This window comes from Cajanus cajan, chromosome 5 (assembly GCF_000230855.2).
Source record: "Cajanus cajan strain Asha chromosome 5, NIPB_CcT2T_4, whole genome shotgun sequence".
Lineage (NCBI taxonomy): Eukaryota > Viridiplantae > Streptophyta > Magnoliopsida > Fabales > Fabaceae > Cajanus > Cajanus cajan.
The window spans coordinates 17,656,011-17,678,289 of record NC_138521.1 but is presented as its reverse complement, the minus strand read 5'-3'; the positions used below and the strand labels follow the sequence as shown (position 1 = coordinate 17,678,289).

Genomic DNA, 22,279 nt, shown 5'->3' with positions numbered 1-22,279 from the left:
TTCCTACACATACATGATTGGCCACCTTTCCATGCACATCATTACATGATTATTCCTTTGTCCTTCGTGCACATGTGTGAAGTGATTAAATGTTGTGTGTGAGTGCTAGAATCTTTGACAAAATCTGCACAAAAAGAAAAAAATAGTACAAGACACACTCCACTCATAATATGCCTTATCACCCACTCATGTGTTGCCACTTGTCTCTCTAAATTTGACTTCTTTATGTGCTGCATTTTTAATCACCCACAAGTGTAAAAACCAAGCAACATTTAAAAGGAAAATAGAAACAAAAATCTGGACAGAAAAATTGAAAAAAAAAATGTGACCAAAAGGCCAAAAGAAAACAAAAGGATTTGTTGCTAGACTTGTGGACATTTGACCTAATTGCCCTTGCACATTGGAGTTGGACTTGGACTGAATTTTTGGACCTTATTGGACCCTTTTGAGACACAAAAATGTGGCTGGACCTTTACAAAACAAGGACTTAAAATTCACAAGTGCAAACCATTAAAGTTTAAACTCCATTCTAGTGTTATTCTAGGACTTTTCCTTTGTGTGCTAGCCTTTTTAATGTGTCTTAATTTTTGCTTGTCTTCCTTGGAACTCTTATGTTTGTCTCATTAATCTGTCTTTGAGTTTAGCTTTTTAATTGAGCATTTTCAGTTTTATTTCCTTTGGCCTCCTTCTTGTTCTTAGTTGGTTTGCTATCTTTGGGTGTAGGTCAAGTACTACTTCCAAAAACCCTTAGCAAATTTCTTTGGGGGATTGAGTAGAGATCAAATCCGTGGAGATCCCAAGTGCTTTGGAGAAGGATATCATATCTCAAATAGTGCAAACACTAAAGGAGAGGACTAACATAGTTTGTTCCTTGTGAAGGGGAGCCAAATTGGAGGAGTTGAAGACTTGAAATTTTTGCTTTCTTTCTTGTTCAATTTTCGGCCTCTTGTAATTTGGGCCTTTGTTTTCAATTTTTTTGGGTTGTAATTGCCCATTTTAAACCTATTAGTTGTAGGGTAATTCGAGTAGTGCTTGTGGGAGTGGCTTGAATACCACTAAGGTCACTTCAAGCTCCCACCCTAGGGAATCTGACTAGCACATGCTTTAATTGCTTTCTTTGCATGCTTTCTTGCTTTGGTAGCATAATTTCTTAGGAATTTACTTTAATTGTTTTCGTTTTTAGAAGGCTTTTTCTTTTGCCTACTAAGGGGCCATGCACACACACATAAGTATTGTGAAAATTATTTTAGCATAAAATAGATTCTTTAATTTTCAGTGTACATGTTTAGAACATGATCAAACTTTCAGAAGGTTCATGGAGCTTGGAACAATTTTATGAGTAGTTCATCCATCAATTCTTCAAAAATTGCCATCATTTTTTGTATCTAGAGTCATGGTTGGCTTCCTTGAGGTTTAAGTGTTCTTTTTCACCATTTGAAATTTTTTAAATTTGTTCTTACATGTCTTGATTATGTATATGTTTAAATAGATCTAGATTTCTTACAAAATTACATGATAGATCTATGTTCTAGTGATTGTTTCTTAATTTCTCAATCACATGTTACTAGGATCTTTACCTTGTGCTTATTTTGCATTGTCTTGGGTTTTAAATTTTAATTATGTCTTTGATTTTTGAATAATTACTTGTTGTCTAGAAGTCATATTTAGTCCTGTCGAAACCCAAAATATTTCGATCTTACCCATAGATTATTTGGACTTCATTTTGAAAATTAGTTTAGGAAAGGAGGTTTGAAGGAGTCGCCACTGACATTTTACTCAAAACTTCGGAAAAAGAAAAAGGTTTTCATTAAACAATAATGGCCTTCACAACCAGAATCTAGGTTCAAGAGTCAGTTACGTGTGGGAAAGGTATTAAGCACCCTACAACACCCTGACTCGATATCCTATGATGAATTTAGTATAATAATAAACATAATTAAATATTTACCCCTTTTATTTATCATACAATGATTTACATTTTATTTTCAAGACAAAGAACACCCATTATCTACATGATTATTGGTTGCTACATGCCAATAGGGTTATGAATAAAACAAGTAAATAGGGAAAGAGAAAGAATAGATGAAAAACCTTCGAAGCAAGCTTTATAAAGAGATTTTCTTCAAAATGTTGGTACATAGACACGTTTTGTCAGTCTTTCGCTCTACAAAAGCCTCACAAACACTCTAGAATATAAGGAGAAGGGAGAAAGAGTGAATAGCATAATAATTTCTCAATTTTGTGTGAAGTGTGGAAGACTAAGCCTTGGGCATGCTTATATAGGCATCCAAAGGTGTGGAACGACCGTTTTGGCCCTTAAAATTGAACTAAAATGGGCTTTGGGAATAGGTCATTCCAAATTAGGGTTACATGCCAAATTTTAAGTTAGGAATAGGGATGACAAATAAACCCGTACCCGTGGGTAATACTGTTGAGTGTCTTTTAGGCATGATTTGCACTCAACTTTTGGTACTCTTTTTTGGTAATTGTAGATATTATATATGCTATTTTACCCCCTTTATTTTAAAGAATCAAGTTATACTATAAGAGTAGAGGAGTAGTAGCAAAATCTTAAGGAATTTCCTCATTTTTTGCATTATTTTTGGCAAGGCAGAGATCCACAGCCATAGTTGTGGATCTGGAGCTCGAGCTGTGGAAGTCTGGGAAGGAATTAGAAATCCAGAAAGTTGGAGCTATAGCTGTGGATCTGCAGCTATAGCTGTGGAAATTTGAAATGCAATCTGAAGCTCTAGAGAGTTGAAGCTAAAGCTGTGGACTCACAGCTAAAGCCATGGAAGCACCCAGGACCCAGCAAAAAACTCTAGAGATCCACAGCCATAGCTGTGGCTTCAATGTTGCAGCGCTGGAGGTTCCTTAAGCTTGAAGGAGTTGCCACAGCTATAGCTGTGAAACCACAACTACAGCGTTGGAGGTTTCTTCACTTTGAAGGACTCTCCACAGCCATAGTTGTGGATTTACAGCTACAGCTGTGGGAGTAAAAATCACTTTTTGGCCCTGTTTTGAAGCTCATATAAAAGGAAAAAAAATGGAAAAATAGAGCATCACGAACAAGAGAGAAAAAAATAGATTGAGGAGCACGTGAAGAGGGAAGAACGAAGGGAAAACAAAGATTTGGAAGCTGAATCCTTTGGGAACGAAGATCAACTCCATTTCTTCATCCTTTGCTTTGTAATTTCTTCTTTTCACTCTTTGATCTTGTAATGGCCATGTGTGGCTAAACTCATTAAGGATTGGTTGGATGTAACTACTAACTCTTCTTCTTCTTAAGTATATGCATTTTGATCTCATTATTTGTGTTTGATCCTTCTCTTAATGCTTATATCGGCTTGATCATCCGTTGTATGATTTTTGGTTTTTGAATCCAGTTGGAAAACGTTTTTGAAAACCCGAACTGAATCTTGCACCTAATCATTTCTCGTTCTAGGAATAGACTTGATTTAGTTAGTCACATTGTTCAAGTCATTGTTCTTAATGCGAAGTGTTAAACTCAAACCATAGAGGAATCATGTTTTGAGCTTAATGACTTTAGGATTCAACCTTGAGGAATCTTGTTGGATTACTTAATGAACGTGGAAATAATGAAATTGGAATCGCATTTACTTTAAGAAGATCTACGAGTTAGCAAGTACTTTGAACCAATCCTTGTTTCTTAATCATTTTCTTTACTACTTTTATTTTATTGTGTTGCTTTACCCTTACCATATCTTCACTCATTTGCAATTATAACAACATTCTCTTTTAAATCATTAGAGCAAGAATTACTAAACACTCAAATCCCTGAGGACGATATTTGAATACTACTTCGAAACTTGGTCCGCTTGCCAAGTGGTGAGATTGCGAAAATCCTCATCAAGTTTCTGGCGCCGTTGCCGGGGATTTGGTGCTATTTAGTAATTCTTATTCTTGTGATTTTATAATTGTGTAAATAATTCATTTTGTGAATATTTATAATATATATAGATATATTTATCTTGTTGTGTTTCATGGACTCACCTTCCTGTGCAGACTTCTTGAATTTGCATGCGAGGAAAAACTCTAGCCGAAGAATTGCATTTTGATCCTGAAATTGAAAGAACGGCAAGGAGGAACAACAGTAGAACAAGAAGGCGTAGACAGTTAGAGGGACTCCAAAAACAACAACAAGATCTTCCAAGTTCTTCTACTTCATCAAATCAACCACACCTTGAAACAGAAATGGCTGAAGAAGGAACAGGCATTCATAATGATGGACATGGACCAGCTAGGCCTCCTAGAAGGACCCTAGGTGATTACGCACAACAACATGGTCCTAGGAATTTCTCCAGTATTGCAGCTCCAAATACTTCTAGAGCCATGGAGATGAAGCCTACCTTCCTTACTTTGGTTAGCTCACAACAATTTGTTGGCCTTGATCATGAGGACCCATACTCACACCTTTCAAATTTCTATGAGTTATGTGGAACAATGGGAATTCCTGAAGGTGATGAGGAAGTTGTATACTTGAGGTTGTTTCCATTTTCTCTAACAGGAAAAGCTAAAGTTTGGTTACAATCTCACCCGAATCAAAGTTTGACAAGCTGGGGTGATGTGGAAAACAAGTTTGTGAATAGATTTTATCCTTCATCCAAGTATATTAAGGCCAAATCAGAAATTACTACTTTCAGGCAAGGTGCAGATGAACCATTTTGTGAAGCCTGGGAAAGATTTAAGTCATTGCTAAGAAAATGACCTAACCATGGGTTTGAGGATATAGCTCAACTTAACTTCTTTGTTAATGGAATCAAGCCTGAGGTGAAGATGTTATTGGATGCAGCAGCTGGTGGCACCATGATGACTGTGAGCCCAGAAGAAGCTACTCAAATTATAGAATCCTTGGCATCTTCTGATCACCAAGCAGAGCATGAGAGACATCAATCTCATAAAAGAGAAGTTCTTGATCTAAGTACAAATGATGCAATCCTTGCACAGAATAAATTGTTGTCTCAACAGATTGAAGCACTGACTAAGCAGATGACCAAGATTCCACAACAGTTTCATGCTATTGCTTCTTCTTCAACTCAAGCAAATTCTTCTCTAAAATGTGATTTTTGTGGGGGAGATCATCCCAATGGTCATTGTTCTGAAACTCCAAATGAAGAAGAGGTCAACTATGTGGGCAACCAACAAAAAGGAGGTAATTTTAATTCCTGTAATTATAATACTAACAATTATATGCAAGGAAATCAAGGTTGGAGAAACAACAATAACAACCAAGGTTATGGATGGAGGAATGAAGCTGGGCCATCCAATAGGCCACCACAACAACAACAGCAACATCAGCCTGATTATCCTTCTATGCATGAAAGAACCAGCAAATTGGAGGATACTCTGAACCAGTTCATGCATGTATCTATGAACAACCAGAAAAACATAGAGGCATCCATCAAAAATTTGGAGGTACAGGTGGGTCAGCTAGCTAAACAATTAGCTGACATGTCTGGAGGCCCATTTTCAGCCAATACCAAGACCAACCCCAAGGAGCATTGCAAAGCTATAACAACAAGAAGTGGGAAGGTAGTTGGTGGAGATGTTGGGGTGAGTGAGAACAATGAGAAAAATAATAAGGAAGAAAATAATGAATTGAAGGAGGTTGAGGAAGAGAGTGAGAAGAATGAGGAAGAAAACAATAAAAGTGAGAGTGTAGATAGTGAGAAAAAAAGAGAGAAAAATGGAGTTGAGAAGGAGAAGAATAAAAAGAAGGGCAAGGAAGTCATTTCCAATGTTCCAGTAAGAAACTTACCTTACCCTCATGCTCCTTCCAAGAAAGGAAAAGAAAGGCAATTTCTGAGATTTCTGGATATTATCAAGAAGCTCCAGATAAATATTCCCTTCACTGAAGCCATGGAGCAAATTCCAACTTATGCTCAGTTCATGAAGGAATTGTTAACTAAGAAGAGAAGAATTCTTGAAGAAGAGATTGTGGAGCTTGAGGCAGGATGTAGTGCCATTATATAGAAGTCTTTACCTCAGAAGTCCAGAGATCCAGGCAGTTTCACTCTCCCTGTATCAATTGGTAATCTATCAGTGGGTAAGGCACTCTTAGACCTTGGAGCCAGTATTAACTTGATGCCTTTATCCATGCTGAAGAAGATAGGAGAAGTGGAAGTGAGACCTACAAGAATGACCTTACAGTTGGCAGACAGATGCATTAAGCTTCCACATGGCATAGTGAAAGATATGATAGTGAAGGTTGACAAGTTCATGTTCCCAGTTGATTTTGTAGTAATGGATATGGAAGAAGATGTGGAAGTTCCATTGATTCTAGGCAAACCCTTCATGAAGACAGCTAGAGTTATTATTGACATGGATGATGGAAAGCTGAAGGTGAGAGTTCAAGATGAAGAGGTGAATTTCAATGTTTTTGAAGTAATGAAGTTTCCCAAGGGCAATAAGGATTGTTTCATGATTGATGTATTAGATGATGTGTATTTGGAAACTCAAAGCAATTTCAAGAATTTGTCACCATTGGAGAAGGCTTTGTCTATGTTTGATGAAGAGTTGGATAAAGTCATAGATAAGGAAGTCCAGGATGTGGTTGATGCATTGAACAAAGGTGAAAGCTCATCAACCAATGTTCAGTCAAAGGAAGAATTGAAGAAGGAGGAAAAAGATCAAATAGTGAAACTGGAGTTGAAACAATTGCCACCACAATTAAAGTATGTCTTCTTAGAAGAAAATGGTGGGAAGCCAATCATAATCAGTAGCCAGCTTTCAAAAGAGCAAGAGGATAAATTGATTCAAGTGATAAAAGCCAATGAAGGTGCTATTGGTTGGACCCTATCTGATTTGAAAGGGATTAGTCCATCTTATTGCATGCACAAGATTCATATGGAGCAGGATTATAAACCAGTAGCCCAACCTCAGAGACGCTTGAACCCAACAATGAAAGAGGTGGTGAGAAAAGAAGTGATTAAGTTACTTGAAGCTGGCATGATTTATCCTATCTCCGATAGTGCATGGGTTAGCCCTGTTCAGGTGGTTCCTAAGAAAGGAGGCATGACAGTGGTGATGAATGACAAGAATGAATTGATTCCTACAAGGACAGTCATTGGTTGGCGGATGTGTATTGATTATCGGAAGCTAAACCAGGCCACAAGGAAGGATCACTTCCCATTACCCTTCATGGACCAGATGTTAGAGAGGTTGGCGGGTCAAGCCTACTACTATTTTTTGGATGGTTATTCTGGATACAATCAGATAGCAGTGGACCCGAAGGACCAAGAGAAGACAACATTCACATGTCCTTTCGGTGTTTTTGCATATAGGAAAATGCCATTTGGATTATGTAACGCACCATCCACATTTTAAAGGTGTATGCTAGCCATATTCTCTGATCTTGTTGAGAGAGATTTTCATGGATGATTTTTCTGTGTTTGGAGCATCATTTGATACATGTCTGGAGAATCTAAACACTGTACTGAGGCGGTGTGTTGAAACAAATCTGATTCTTAACTGGGAAAAATGCCATTTTATGGTGACTGAAGGAATAGTGCTTGGCCATAAGATTTCTAGAAGAGGTATTGAGGTGGATCCAGCCAAAGTTGAGGCCATCTCTAAGCTTCCTCCACCAACAAATGTGAAAGGGATCAGAAGCTTTCTTGGACATGCTGGATTCTATAGGCGGTTCATTCAAGATTTTTCAAAGATCGCTAAATCTCTTAGCAATCTCCTTGTGAAAGATGTTAAATTTCAATTTGATGATGATTACTTATCTGCTTTTTCATTATTGAAACAAATTGTGTTCAGCACCTGTAATCACTAGCCCTGATTGGAATTTTGATTTTGAACTAATGTGTGATGCTAGTGACTATGCAGTAGGTGTTGTTCTAGGTCAAAGGAAAAACAAGATTTTTCATGTCATACACTATGCAAGTAAGGTTTTGAATGAAACTCAAATGAATTATGCAACCACAGAAAAAGAACTACTTGCAATAGTGTATGCACTTGAGAAATTTCGTCCTTCTTTAATTGGTTCTAAAATTACTATGTTCACTGACCATGCAGCTATTAAATATTTGTTGACTAAATTTGATTCCAAACCAAGGCTGATAAGATGGATTCTGCTGTTACAGGAATTTGATTTAGAAATAAAAGACAAGAAGGGCTGTGAAAACCACATTGCAGATCATCTGTCAAGATTAGAAAATGAAGAGGTGACCATACTTGAAAGTGCAATCCATGAGGAATTTCCAGATGAAAAATTATTCTCTGTGCAAGAAAGGCCTTGGTTTGCTGATATGGCAAATTTTAAGGCAGCGGGGTTATTCCAAAAGATCTCAATTGGTAGCAGAGAAAGAAATTCTTCAAGGATTCTACTTACTATGTGTGGGATAATCCTTATTTATTTAATATTGGTGTTGATGGTTTGTTGAGAAGATGTGTTTCAGGTACAGAAGTCAAGGATATCCTATGGCACTGCCACAATTGACCTTATGGAGGTCACTACAATGGAGATCGCACAACAGCAAAGATTCTTCAGTCCAGATTTTACTGGCCTACTATCTTTAAGGATTCTCATGAACACTGCAAAAATTGTGATAAGTGTCAGAGGACCGGAGGAATTTCCAAAAGACATGAGCTGCCTTTGCAAAACATTCTTGTAGTTGAAGTCTTTGACTGCTGGGGAATTGATTTTGTAGGACCACTTCCATCTTCTTATTCTAATGAGTACATTCTGGTTGTTGTGGACTATGTTTCTAAATGGGTGGAAGCAATGGCAACTCAGAAGGTTGATGCACGAACAATGATCAAGTTCTTAAAGAAGAATATCTTTACCAGATTTGGAACACCGAGAGTGCTCATTAGCGATGGTGGTTCTCATTTCTGCAATACACAGCTGAAGAAGGTGTTAGAGCATTATGGTGTGAGACACAAAGTAGCTACACCTTATCATCCTCAAACAAATGGACAGACAGAGGTTTCTAATAGGGAGTTGAAGAGAATCCTGGAAAAGACTGTGGCCAGCTCAAGGAAAGATTGGGCTTTGAAATTGGATGATACACTGTGGGCTTACAGGACAACATATAAAACTCCAATTGGACTCTCTCTGTTTCAGCTTGTATATGGAAAGGCCTGTCATCTCCCAGTTGAGTTGGAACATAAGGCCTATTGGGCTTTGAAAACATTAAACTTTGATTTGAAAGCTGCAGGTGGAAAGAGAAAGCTTCAGTTACATGAGCTTGAGGAAATGCGGTTACATTCCCGGATCTATAAGAGTAAAGTGAAGTCTTACCATGACAGGAAGATTGTCCAGAGAAACTTCCAACCAGGCCAACAGGTGTTGCTGTTCAATTCCAGGTTGAAACTTTTCCCTGGGAAGCTCAAATCTAAATGGTCAAGTCCTTTCTCAATTAAATCTGTCAGATCCTATGGAGCCATTGAACTTGAAGATCTTGCCTCTGGAAGGACGTGGTTAGTTAATGGTCAGAGGCTCAAGCATTATTTGGGTGGTGAAGTTGAGAGATTCACTACCAGCACACATTTGAAGGAGCCATGAGCAAACAGGATTGTCAAGCTAAAGACATTAAATTAGCATGTTCTTGTTTTAATTTTTGTTTTAGATTCTAAGTTTTAGTTTGAATAGTGAGTAGTTAAGAGTTTTTGTTCATAGAGTGCTTGATTTCAGTATGAATGTTGCTTGATGATTGGCATGTTTTGGAATGTGTTAATATTTCTGATTTAGTTTAAGTTTTGTTTGTGTGTTGTGTTAAGATTTTGGATGTTATTTTTTTGTTTTATAGTGGTGCTGCATTGTTTTGGGTGTTGGGTCTGTGAGTAGTTTGATGATTTGGATTGTGGAGAAAATTGTCTTTGTTTATAGGGAGGTTTGATTCCCTGCTATGTGTGATAGGCAGGTTGTGCAATAGCTGATTGTGGTTGTTTCATGGTTGACCTGTTGCTGCAGTGCATAAAATCATGTTGTTAATATATTTGAGTTGTGTGTAAATTTTAGTAGTGTGAGATAATAGAAAGGGTTAGAGTTTCAAGTTTTTGGTGCAAGTAGGTATTTTGGGTCATATGGTTATAAGCTTGTTTGATGTGTTTCAATGGTTGCCAAATTTTCAGTTCCTTGATCATGTGGCTGCACACCCTGTTTGTGATGTATTGGTGACTCACATTGGCCTAAACAGTTTTGATAATCTTGAGTTAGTGGTTTAATTAGGGAGTTCAACAAAAAGAATTCAAAAGGAATGAATGATGTGTGACCCTGGTTGTAATAGATTACTCATATGCTCTAAGAGATTCTGCCATTCCCTCAAATCATGAAAAACATTAGGGGCTTGAGTGATAGTAAGCTTCAACTTAGAAAATCAAATTCTGAGTCTTGGCGCTGTAGCGTTGGCATCACGGCCTTAGCGCCAACTTGCTGCCAAGGGCTCTCATGTGAAAAAAATTCCATAGCTCAAGCGTCAATCCCATAGCCATAGAGCCAAGTCCCTGGGGCTCTCACTCTCTTGAGTTCAAAAACTCCACAGCTGTAGCGCCAAGACCCACGGCCATAGCGTCATATCTCTGGAGTTTCTATTTGAACCTACTCCCTGCCTAGCTATTTTTGCACTCTAAAGCCCACAGCTATAGCGCCAAGCCTCAAGCTAAGGCGTTAACTCTCTGCCCATTTCTTTAAGAGCTTCAAACTCTCACAACCGCAGCGCTACATTCACAGCCATGGCGCTAATTTTCTGGATCAATTTTTGTGAACAAGAATTTCCACAGCTGAAGCGCCACAATCCACAGCTAAGGTGCCAAGTTTCTGCCAAGCTCCTTATGTGATTAGAACTCCAAAGCTTAAGCGCCAGGCCCACGGCCATAGCGCCAACTTTCTGATGCATTTTGTGATATGTCCAAACACTTAGCGCTCCAGCGTCAAATCTCATGGCCTTAGCGTCAAGTTTCGGTCTTGGCAATTGCATGTTAAAAATTCCAGCGCTCAAGCGCCACAACCACAGCCATAGCGCCAACTTTCTGGCGCCAAATCTAAGACCGTCGGACTCAAAACATGCGAGATAAATAGAAGGTTTAGATAATTTTGGGTCAGTTTCAAAAATGAAACCCCTCTCTCCACCTCTTCGTTTTCCCTTTTCTCTCATCTCCACCTCTTCGTTTCTCTTCTTCTCTCACTCACGAAACCTCTTCACCTCCCCACGTCTCATCTCCTCTCTTCATAATCTCCATAAAACCTTTGTTCTTCATCACCATTGTGCACATAAACACAAAAGGATCCATTTTTATTGGCATTGCAAGGTAAAGTCTTCAATTTTCTCTTCTTCTTCGTTGCATGGAAGTTGGTTGTAAGTGCTTCATTTCTTTAAACTCTCTTCATAGTCACTCATCATTTCTATACTTTTTTGTTGAATTGGAAGTACACACATGTGAAAAGCATGAATTTGGGTGTTTGAGTCTTCAATATGGACATTCATGAGCATTCATATTCTATGCTTGCTTTGTGTTTGAGGAAATGCTTGAATGAGAGGAGTTTTCAATTTGAATGCAATATGCACAATATTCTTTTACTGTCATGAACTTTAACCCTTGAATGAACAAGAATGCATGTGCATGTTGTTTTTCTTATCAATTTTTATCTTGTGCTTGATTAAAGGCTTCATGAACTGTTCTTCTCCCTTGAACAATGTGTACATCCCTCATACATATTCATCATTTCTGTGTTCTTTGATCTTCATGAAAACACAACGTGGAACTGATTCTCTTCTTGGATTGAACAGTTTGAATTGGGGGATGTTTTAATAAGCTATTTTGCACATGCATGTCTATTCCACATCTTTGCCTATTATGTGTTTGACAAAATGCCAAAGTAAAAGTTGATTTCATTTTTTTCAATCCAAAGAACCTATGTGGTGAGCTCATCATGGAAACAAGTAGAATTTGGTGCTAATAGCATTTCATTGGTGGTTGTTTGTTTAAATACATGTGAAAGATTTTCATTGAAATATCTACTTGTTCATTGGTGGCTTTGAAATAATTTTAGCGTTTCACATGTCAGAATGCTTATTGATCAGTTCTTATGCCTCATGAAGAATTTTATGATCAACTGGTAGACTAACTTGCTTGCAAGACTAGTTTTAATTTTTCAGATGGCTCACTCAAGGGGTGGTGGTTCTCGGTCAACTCATGAAATTCTGGCTGACCGCAAAAGGAAGAAAGTGGCTGTTTCCACTCCGGATTCATCTTCATCCTCAGAGGATGAAGCAGCCATCACACCATCACAACCACCTCGAGGTTTCACCTTCCTGCCCAACAGATTTCGCAACAGGTCTAAACAACAAAGATTCATAAATTTGGAGGGTAGACTCATCATCATTGAGAGACCAATTATTGATCTCCTTCCTCTGTTAGAATTCAACGATGAATTCACTAGAAGGAAATGGACTAAGGTGGGGCAACCGAAAGAGAGCTACAACGCCATTCTAATTAGGGAGTTCTATGCCAACGCCTACCCAACCAAACCCGATTCAAAAGATCGAGTCTCTTGGGTGCGAGGCGTTTCAATCCCCTATAGTCCAGAAGCCATTAATGAATATTTGCACACTGAATATGCCATTCCTGCAGAAGACGACTATCAGAAGCTCAAGCACACAACTATGGATGAGGACATGTCTGCCTTGGTGCTAGAAACTCTCAGTCTTCCTGGTAGCCAGTACCAAATTGGTACCAGAAACCAGCCCACCCACATACTCAGATCGGATTTGAAGTCTGTTGTTCGACTGTGGCAAGCAGTTCTATACAACAATGTCCTTCCTCTAACCCACACATCAGATATTACCATTGCACGAGCAAAGATGATCTTTTGCATCATGCAATAGAGAGATGTGGACATTTCCACATTGATTTTTGATGTCCAAGCCTTCAAAATCTGGCGCGGTGCAACCTTTAGCTTTCCCGGGACTCATCATCGGTATGTGCAAGGCGAAGAGAGTTCGTATTCCACAACCACTGACTCCCATCAGAAAGAAGATTGATCATGTATTTGTTAATGCCCAATGCTACAACCGGAGGGAGTTTCTGCAGTCATCTGATAGTCAGTCCAACCTCCACCATCAGTGTCTGCACCTCAAGCCCCGCCACTTGGTCCCTTTGATTTTTCTTCCATGCAAGATTACACGACTCAACAATTCCAGCATATTGAGCAGCGTCACCAGCTGGAGTGGCTCATCTCCACCATGTGCAACTTCAACAGGCTGCTAATCATCGTGGACAGTTGGCCTTGCATTCATACTTTTACAACTACACTTTACATTAGGCCGACACCGGTGGCAGCTTGTACCCCTGGCCTACCCTAGAGCAATTTCAACATGGTATTCTTTGGCCTGGGGACATCCCTGTTTTTCCAGGAGGGAGTGATGCACAGCCACGTGATGGCGAGCAAGTGATGGATTCAGAGGGAGAAAAAGCTGGAGGAGATCATGATGGAGAGCAGGTGATGGACTCAGAGGGAGAGCAAGTTGATGAAGAAGGAGGAGATGATGGGTCACTGTCACCCACCTTTTGAGGAGGAGGAGTTTAATTTTAATTTTATGTCGTTTTAAATTCAAGTCATTTTAATTTCAGTTATTTAGTTTTCGTTTCGTTTGGACTATTTTGGTGGTTTACTTGTTTTGGTGTTCTGTTTGAACTTTTGGTGTTCTTGTTTGAACTTTTGGTGTTCATTGTGAAATTTTTTTGTCTTCATGATTGAACTTTTGATGTCCTTGGTTGAACTCAACTCATACTTTGTGGTATAATCTTATAATGTTTGGGATATACATATATACTTTTTGAAAAGAAAAAAAAATATGTATATATATTTAAATATTTTTTGGGAAAAATTGAAAATCATTCTTGGGAGGTAATAAATGAGATGGCTTTTAGATCAACAAAAAGTGAAAACACATCTTTTGATTCACCTATTAAAATGGTTTGTTTTGAGACTTGCTTTGAGGTTGTACTCATCCAATTTGCTTGATCATGAAGTTGTGAGATATTTGATTACATGGCATGAAAGATCAGTAATTGAACATCTAGCCAAGCTGGTGAGTAAGAGAGACCAAACAGTGCATCTATCATATACACTTATACTTTGAGAGCCATCATCATAGCATATGTGTTTGCATTGGTTGAGTCTTGAATGATTGCTCTTGTGAGAAAGTTTTGGACAGGATCAAGGCATCCCATTGTAAATAACTGAAATCTTCTTAAGCCTAGAGCCAAACAGTTAGCCATAATTGAATCCATCCTTTAAAACCTGTTTGAGCCTTAACCTTCAAATAACCTTAGACCTCTCCCAAATACCAACTCTTTACCCTACCAAATTCTTGAGAGTCAATGAAAATGAATTGGGGATTAAGTTGGGGTAGTTGGTAAAAATTGCCAAGTTGAAAGAAAATTGAGAAATTAAGCTAATGCAAAGTTGAAGGGAAGAGTCACCCCTCCATCATTTTCACTGTTCAAATTCAAGTGTGCTTGTTAGTTTCATTCTATCATTATCATATACTCAAAAAAAAAATCAAAAAAATCAAAAAAAATCAAAAAAAAATCAAATCAAAAGAAAAATAAGCAAGCACCTGTATAAATAGTCTTAAAAGAGAGAGGGGCCTCTTGAAATCTAGGTAGAGAATCTTGAGGGAAGAGGGTGTGTAATTAGAGGAAGAATTTGGGTTGAGAGATCTGGTTGGAGTTGAATATTTAGAGTAAGCAAGATGGAGTGTTTAGTTCATTTTCATTTTACTCTCTTGAGTTTAAACCCTGTTAATCTGAAAAACCACATTCCTTTGTTAATCAAGCCTCAGTCAACCCTCAATCTTCAAAAAGTCCTTGTGATCCCTAATTTTCTCTCAAAGAGTAGTACTGAAGAGATGATATCAATGCTTATGTTCATAGAAATGATGAATGGAATTGAGAGAAACACTCACCCAGGAGAGCCATTGTTGAGAGAGTATGTTCAGATATTGGTTTGTAATGTTCATGCTATGATTTGCCTTGCAATTTTTGTGGTTGAGCATGATTATTGTTGTGGGCACCTTAGTGAGTAGAAATTGGTTTGTGATGGTGAATTGATTGAGTGTTTACATATTGTTGATATAGAAGAAATCTCATGGTAGGAAGTGTCCTTTTTGGTTTTTGATTGGTATCTTGTTGGGGACCAACAAGAGATTAAGTTGGGGTAGTTCTTGAGTGTCTTTTAGGCATGATTTGCACTCAACTTTTGGTACTCTTTTTTGGTAATTGTAGATATTATATATGTTATTTTACCCCCTTTATTTTAAAGAATCAAGTTATACTATAAGAGTAAAGGAGTAGTAGCAAAATCTTAAGGAATTTCCTCATTTTTTGCAGGATTTTTGGCAAGGCAGAGATCCACAGCCATAGCTGTGGATATGGAGCTTGAGCTGTGGAAGTCTGGGAAGGAATTAGAAATCCAGAAAGTTGGAGCTATAGCTGTGGAAATCTGAAATGCAATTTGAAGCTCCAGAGAGTTGAAGCTAAAGTTGTGGACTCACAGCTAAAGCCATGGAAGCACCCAGGACCCAGCAAAAAACTCCAGAGATCCACAGCCATAGCTGTGGCTTCACCGCTGCAGGGCTAGAGGTTCCTTAAGCTTGAAGGAGTTGCCACAGCTATAGCTGTGAAACCACAGCTGCAACATTGGAGATTTCTTCACTCTGAAGGACTCTCCACAGCCATAGCTGTGGATTTACAGCTACAGTTGTGGGAGTAAAAGTCACTTTTTGGCCCTGTTTTGAAGCTCATATAAAAGGAAAAAAATGGAAAAATAGAGCATCATGAACAAGAGAAAAAAAAAACAGATTGAGGAGCACTTGAAGAGGGAAGAACGAAGGGAAAACAAAGATTTGGAAGCTGAATCCTTTGGGAACGAAGATCAACTCCATTTCTTCATCCTTTACTTTGTAATTTCTTCTTTTCACTCTTTGATCTTGTAATGGCCATGTGTGGCTAAACTCATTAAGGATTGATTGGATGTAACTACTAACTCTTCTTCTTCTTCTTCTTAAATATATGCATTTTGATCTCATTATTTGTGCTTGATCCTTCTCTTAATGCTTATATCGACTTGATCATCCGTTGTATGATTTTTGGTTTTTGAATCCAGTTGGAAAACGTTTTTGAAAACCCGAACTGGATCTTGCACCTAATCATTTCTCGTTCTAGGAATAGACTTGATTTGGTTAGTCACATTGTTCAAGTCATTGTTCTTAATGCGAAGTGTTAAACTCAAACCATAGAGGAATCATGTTTTGAGCTTAATAACTTTAGGATTCAACCTTGAGAAATCTTGTTGGATTACTTAATGAATGTGGAAATAATGAAATTGGAATCGCATTTACTTTAAGAAGATCTATGATTTAGCAAGTACTCTGAACCAATCCTTGTTTCTTAATCATTGTCTTTACTACTTTTATTTTATTGTGTTGCTTTACCTTATCTTCACTCATTTGCAATTATAACAATATTCTCTTTTAAATCATTAGAGCAAGAATTACTAAACACTCAAATCCCTGAGGACGATATTTGAATACTACTTCGAAACTTGGTCCGCTTGCCAAGTGGTGAGATTGCGAAAATCCTCATCAAATACCCGAAACTGTCTTGACTTTGACGAGGAATACCCGATTTGACTAGGTACGGGTATGGGTACGGGTAAAACCTGATATATTAAACTGGATACGGGTACGGGACAGGTATGTATATACCTGTCCCGTACCCGTCCTCGTACCCGTCCCTGATTTAATTTTGTTAAAAAAATTTAATATTTTATTATGTGTAATTATTTATTATAATGTGAAATAGTTATAGTTGTTTAATTATTAAGAAATCTCTTGATTAAAATATAAGATAGAGAAACAATCTAATTATAATTGTAATATAATGAAAAAATAATTTAAAAATATTGTATATTTTTTTTACAAAAAAATAAATAATTTTTTATAGGTACGAGTACGGGTATACTCGATACCCGATGGGTACGGGGATGAGGACGAAAATTATATACTCGACGGGTACGGGTACGGGGATGGATTTGAGTCGTGGGGACGGGGACGGGTATCATGAAACCCGTATCCGACCTGCCCCGTTGCCATCCCTAGTTGGGAACGACCGTTCCAAGTGTGAGAGTGGTAGTTCCAAGCTCTAAACCCGAGCTTTGAGTCTTCTAGGCCTCTTAGTGTTGTCTTGGTCTGTTTTGGTGCTTTATTGGGCTCTCGAGGGCCGCTTTTATCATCCTAGTGGCCTTTTGTCTTTGGTAAGGTAATTCAGACGAAATTGAGTGTCTACAAGTCCTTATAATGTCATAAAATCAAGTAGCAGTTAGTTTAATCTAATTGTGTTCAATTTGTTGTTGTTGAATCATTTTGGCCGAATGCTTTTGAATATGTTGTTGGTGCTTTGGTGCTTTATTTTGCATGATTGAGTTCATATGCATTGTTAGATCATTAGTGGATTCATAGAGTTAGGCTTCTATTATGCATTTTTAAAGTTTCAATTTAAATTTGCCTCCAAAATTTTCAAGAAAATTCAATCTACTTCAAGTTTCTAATTCAAATTTTAATTCAAATTTTAGTGCATGACCTAGAAGCTCAAAGATCTCAAAAATACATAAAAAAAAAGTTACAAGACAAAGGAAAAGAGTTCAAGGAGGTTTGAAAGAGAAAAAGGAATCAAATCTAGGTCACACTAAAAACATGCACTAGAAATTTGAAATTCAAATTGTTTGATTGTCTTGTTTGATATCCAGATCATCTACACGTGTTTTAGTGGCTGGACAATTTGGTAAAAGGCAACATTCCTTCTCAACATTTGAATTTAAAAGAAAATTGAAGAAGAGATAAAAAAAATCAAATTTAAATTGAAAAGGCCGAGAAAAAGAAATAGCAAATAAATTCAAATTTTAGCCACTAAGACACTAGGATCTTGCAATTTTGTGATTTTTGTTAGTTCTTAATTCCTTGTTTTGATTTTATTAATCTATTCTAGAGCCTTTCTAGGACATTTCTTTTGAGTTCTAGCCTTATTTGATGTCCATAACTCTAGTTTTTGAGTCTTGATTGAAAATCTTTGTGTTTGTCAATATACTAATTCTTCTTGAGTTTAGCTTTCTTAGTTGAATATTTTCTTGCTTTATTTCTATTGATTTCCCTCTGTATTGAAAGTGGTACTAAAATTTTGCAAAGGAAACAAATATTGGCTTTCAAGGACTAGAAAGAAGAAAGAATTTTAGAAAATAGGATAATTGAACTTAAAACCAATCCTAAAATTCCTAGATTTCTAAATCACCTTCACAAGAGTGAATCCTATCTTTAACCATTGTAATAATCATCTGTTTGCTTTGATTTGTTTGTTGAATTATCCAGGTTTTAAAAAGAAAAAAAAAACACACAAATTAGCAACAAAAATTAGAGACTAAAAATTCTGTTGCTAGAAGATCTATCACAAATTTTGTCGCTAAATTTGTCTCAAACTTTGTCACTAAATTCTATTTTAGGCTAGTTTAATTTTCTTGCAATTTCTATTAAATCCATCAATTATGATAGCTTGGAGGGAGTATTAAGAAGCTGGTCACATATATTCTAAATTTTTAAGTCTTTAAATTCACATTAGGGCTAATGGAAGTGTCTTGATTAGCTTTAAGTGTTGATCAAGCTTTCACTTAGGGACCTGACTAGCATGCTTAGTAATTCTTTTATTTAAGTTTTTCAATTGCATGTTCTAAATTTTTTTCTTTGTTGTTTGTTTGTGGTATGACGTTCTAGGAAAATAATTTCTAAGTTCTAAAGGCTTAGATTCTTATTTAGAATCACGTGTAGCAAGTTGCCTTTAGAAACCTTTTTTTTTTCTAGAAAAAGAAAATCTTTTGAAAATTTCTTTGTTCAACCATGAATAAACATTCCTCAAGTGTAGTGACTCAAGCTCTCCAAAAAGTTTTTCGCATTAAGGTACTAAACTTTGGAAAAAGAAAGAGGTGCTAGCAAAAGAAAAAGAAAAGCTTAAAAGAGAAACACAACTTGCTATAGAGGAAGAAATTTGCACATTTAAATAACAAGAAAAAAAACTTTTAGCAAAACTAAAAAGCAAAAAGAAAAGTAGTAAGGAAACTAATAGCTCTACCAACTTGGAAGAAATGGGAAGTACGTATATAGATGAGTACTACCAACCTACCCCTAAGAGAGTTAATAAAGAACAAAGTTAGAGAATCCAAGGTTGATCTCCCTCACTTCTATGGGAAAGGTGATGTAGATGCTTACCTAGATTGGGAAATGAAAGTAGAACTATTATTCACTTGTCACCAAACTTGTGAAGAGAGAAAGGTTCCCTTAGCCACCTTAGCTTTTCATGGACAAGCTATGTATTAGTGGACAACTCTAGAAAGGGAAAGATGACTCCAAAATGATCCCTTTATACAATATTGAAATGAATTGAGGAGTGCTATGAGAAGAAGGCATATTCATTCTTATTATAGTAGAGGGCTAGCTTATGGATAAGCTTCAAAGATTCCACCAAAAGAACATGAGTGTTGAAGAGTATAGGCAAAAGATGGAGTTATACTTAATGAGAGTTGGGATTAGGGAGGAAGAAAGAATAACAATAGCAAGATTCTTGAGTGGTCTTAACTTTGATATAAGAGATAGAGTTGAGTTACTCCCTTATAAAGACCTTGATGACTTAGTCCAACTTTGTATAAGGGTAGAACAATAACTATTGTGAAAACAATCTTTCAAGAAAGACAAAACTCAATCTAACTCTTATATAAGAAAGACTACAAGAGGGAAGGAAGTTCATATAAATCCAACTTTAAGATAGAACCCTCCCAAAGTTATGAAAAAGATAAAGGGAAAAACACTTCATCTACAAGTCATAGAATAAGTGAAATCAAGTGCTTTAAATGTCTTGGAAGGGGTCATATAGCTTTAAAATGTCTTAAAAAAAGTGATGATCCTAAGAGGCCAAGACATTTATAGCAGCCATGATGAATCTAGTTCTACAACTTCAAGTGATAGTGAAAGTGAAACAAGTGAAAATGACTATGAAGTTGAAAATTCTTATCCTAAAATGGTCAACTCTTGATGATTAGAAGACTTTTAGGAAGCTAACCTAGTGAAAAACACCTTTCACAAAGAAAGAACATTTTCCACACAAGATGTAATATTTTAGAAAATGCTTGTTCTCTAATTGTGGATAATGGGTCATGTTGCAATTGTTGTAGCACTAGGTTAGTGGAAAAGTAAGCCTAACCACCATTCCCAATCCTAAACCTTATCAACTTCATTGGCTTAATGAAGATGGGGATATCATTGTTGATAAACAAGTGAAAGTTAAGTTTTTCCATAGGTAACTATGAAGACCATGTTTTATTTGATATAGTACCTATGGAAGCTTGTTATATTTTGTTAGGAAGACTATGAAAATTTGACAAAAGAACTATGCATAATGGTCTTACTAATGAAATTACTTTTACCCTCAAGGAAAATAAATTTATACTCCATCCTCTATCTCCTTCCAATGTGATAGAAGATCAAGTACAAATGAAAATGAAAAAAGAAGAAGAAAAGAAACAAGAAAAATAAAAGAACGATAAAACAAAGAAAAGGAAAAACACAAATCTTCAAAGAAGAACAAGGATGAAGAGGTTAATACTTCTCCTTTAGAAGGTAGTCAACAAGAGAAAATCAATGAAACTAAAAGAACTCTCTTTGTTGAACAACCTTCTTATTTTCTTCTTTGTAGAAGTGTGTTAAATTGTAATAATACTTCTCTTGAATCATGTTCTCTACCACAAGGGGTTCAAAATCTTTTGAAAGAATTTGGTGATGTATTCCCTAGTGAAGGTCCAAAAGGACTTCCACCTTTTTATTTTTGTTGTAAATTTGAAGTGCAAGCACACAAAATTTATTTATTTATTTATAAATATAAATATATTACATCCTTAATATCTTTGAAATATATTGATACTATAGATGAGTTAGTGCAAAAGAAATATATACATATACTACAAGCACGAGTTATCCCAATGGAACTGCGGAGACATATGCACAAAGTGAAAAAAATACATATATGTAATAAAAATAAAAAAAATTATAAATAAAAACTAATTACCAATATTATATTTAGGGTAATGATGATATATAGTAGCATATTGGGAAAGAATAATGGTTGTCTAAAGTCTTCATTATGGGTGTGTACAACAAATATAGTAACATCAATGTTATGATAAAGATTGGCTTTAAATGGCTCTCCACAAAACTCAACTTCTAGTGAATTTAGTGGTTTCAAATGGGATTCGATGCAAGGCTCATTACAATTCGTTGGAGAAGAAAAACAAAGAAATAAAATAAAATTTTGCTGAGTTTTTTTTTGTTTCTATGCGTTTTTTTTAATAATGTCAATTGCTAATTATAATTTATGGTACAAATTTATTGAACTAGACACTCCAGTTTTTTTCTCAGGTGAAGATTTGTGTTCCCTTCTTTTTTCTGTTTTGTATTACAACATATAATTACTCAAGGTTACTCAATACGCAACATAATTATTTAAAAATAAATAATCATACATCAATAATTTCATAATCAAACAAATCATACCAAACTTTTAAATCATGTATACAACCTTAACTCTTAATTTATTCACCATACATAACATATCACCATTCAATTATCAAGATCAACAAATTTCATCGTCATCTACACACAACAATAATTTCATAATAATATTGAGATCATCAAACACATACCAAAATAATTCCTATGGAGACTTAGGGGTGGTCTTATCTTAGATGAGAATCTCTAATGCATAAGCACAATCTCTGTCATTCCAAGACTACTCCATGATCTTAAGGTTGTAAGAAAATTGATACATAATCTAAACTTACCCTCTTTGTCTCTCTTTTAAACAAGACTCTAGTTGGACTCAAGAGTCCAAATCCAAAGCATCCTCTCAAATATACTTCCTAACTCAACTTTATTTATTAAAAACACCCTTTACTTATATTATAAGTTTGATTAAATAAATTAATTAAACTTATATTATCAATATTATTAAAATAAATTATTTTATTATTATTTTTGAAAAAAAAATCTATACACCTACTATTATATATTTTATTTTAAAATTTCACATTGACACAATTTTTTTTTATCTCGATGAATGATAAAGTATAGAGTAAATTACACTCTTTCCTTGAGAAATACAAAATATTACATTGTCCTTCTCTCTTATATTTGAAAATTACAATCATCTC

General features: G+C 36.2%; 1 non-coding gene and 1 pseudogene across 1 annotated transcript; one reads left to right on the top strand and one right to left on the bottom strand.

Moving 5' to 3' along the window:
• The first annotated feature begins 4,041 nt into the window (after window positions 1–4,041).
• Window positions 4,042–8,193, top strand: LOC145957876 (uncharacterized; annotated as a pseudogene).
• Window positions 4,637–4,742, bottom strand: LOC145958493 (small nucleolar RNA R71). The gene has a single exon (XR_014434334.1). It is a non-coding gene; the product is annotated as a small nucleolar RNA R71 (small nucleolar RNA).
• Window positions 8,194–22,279: the final 14,086 nt, after the last annotated feature.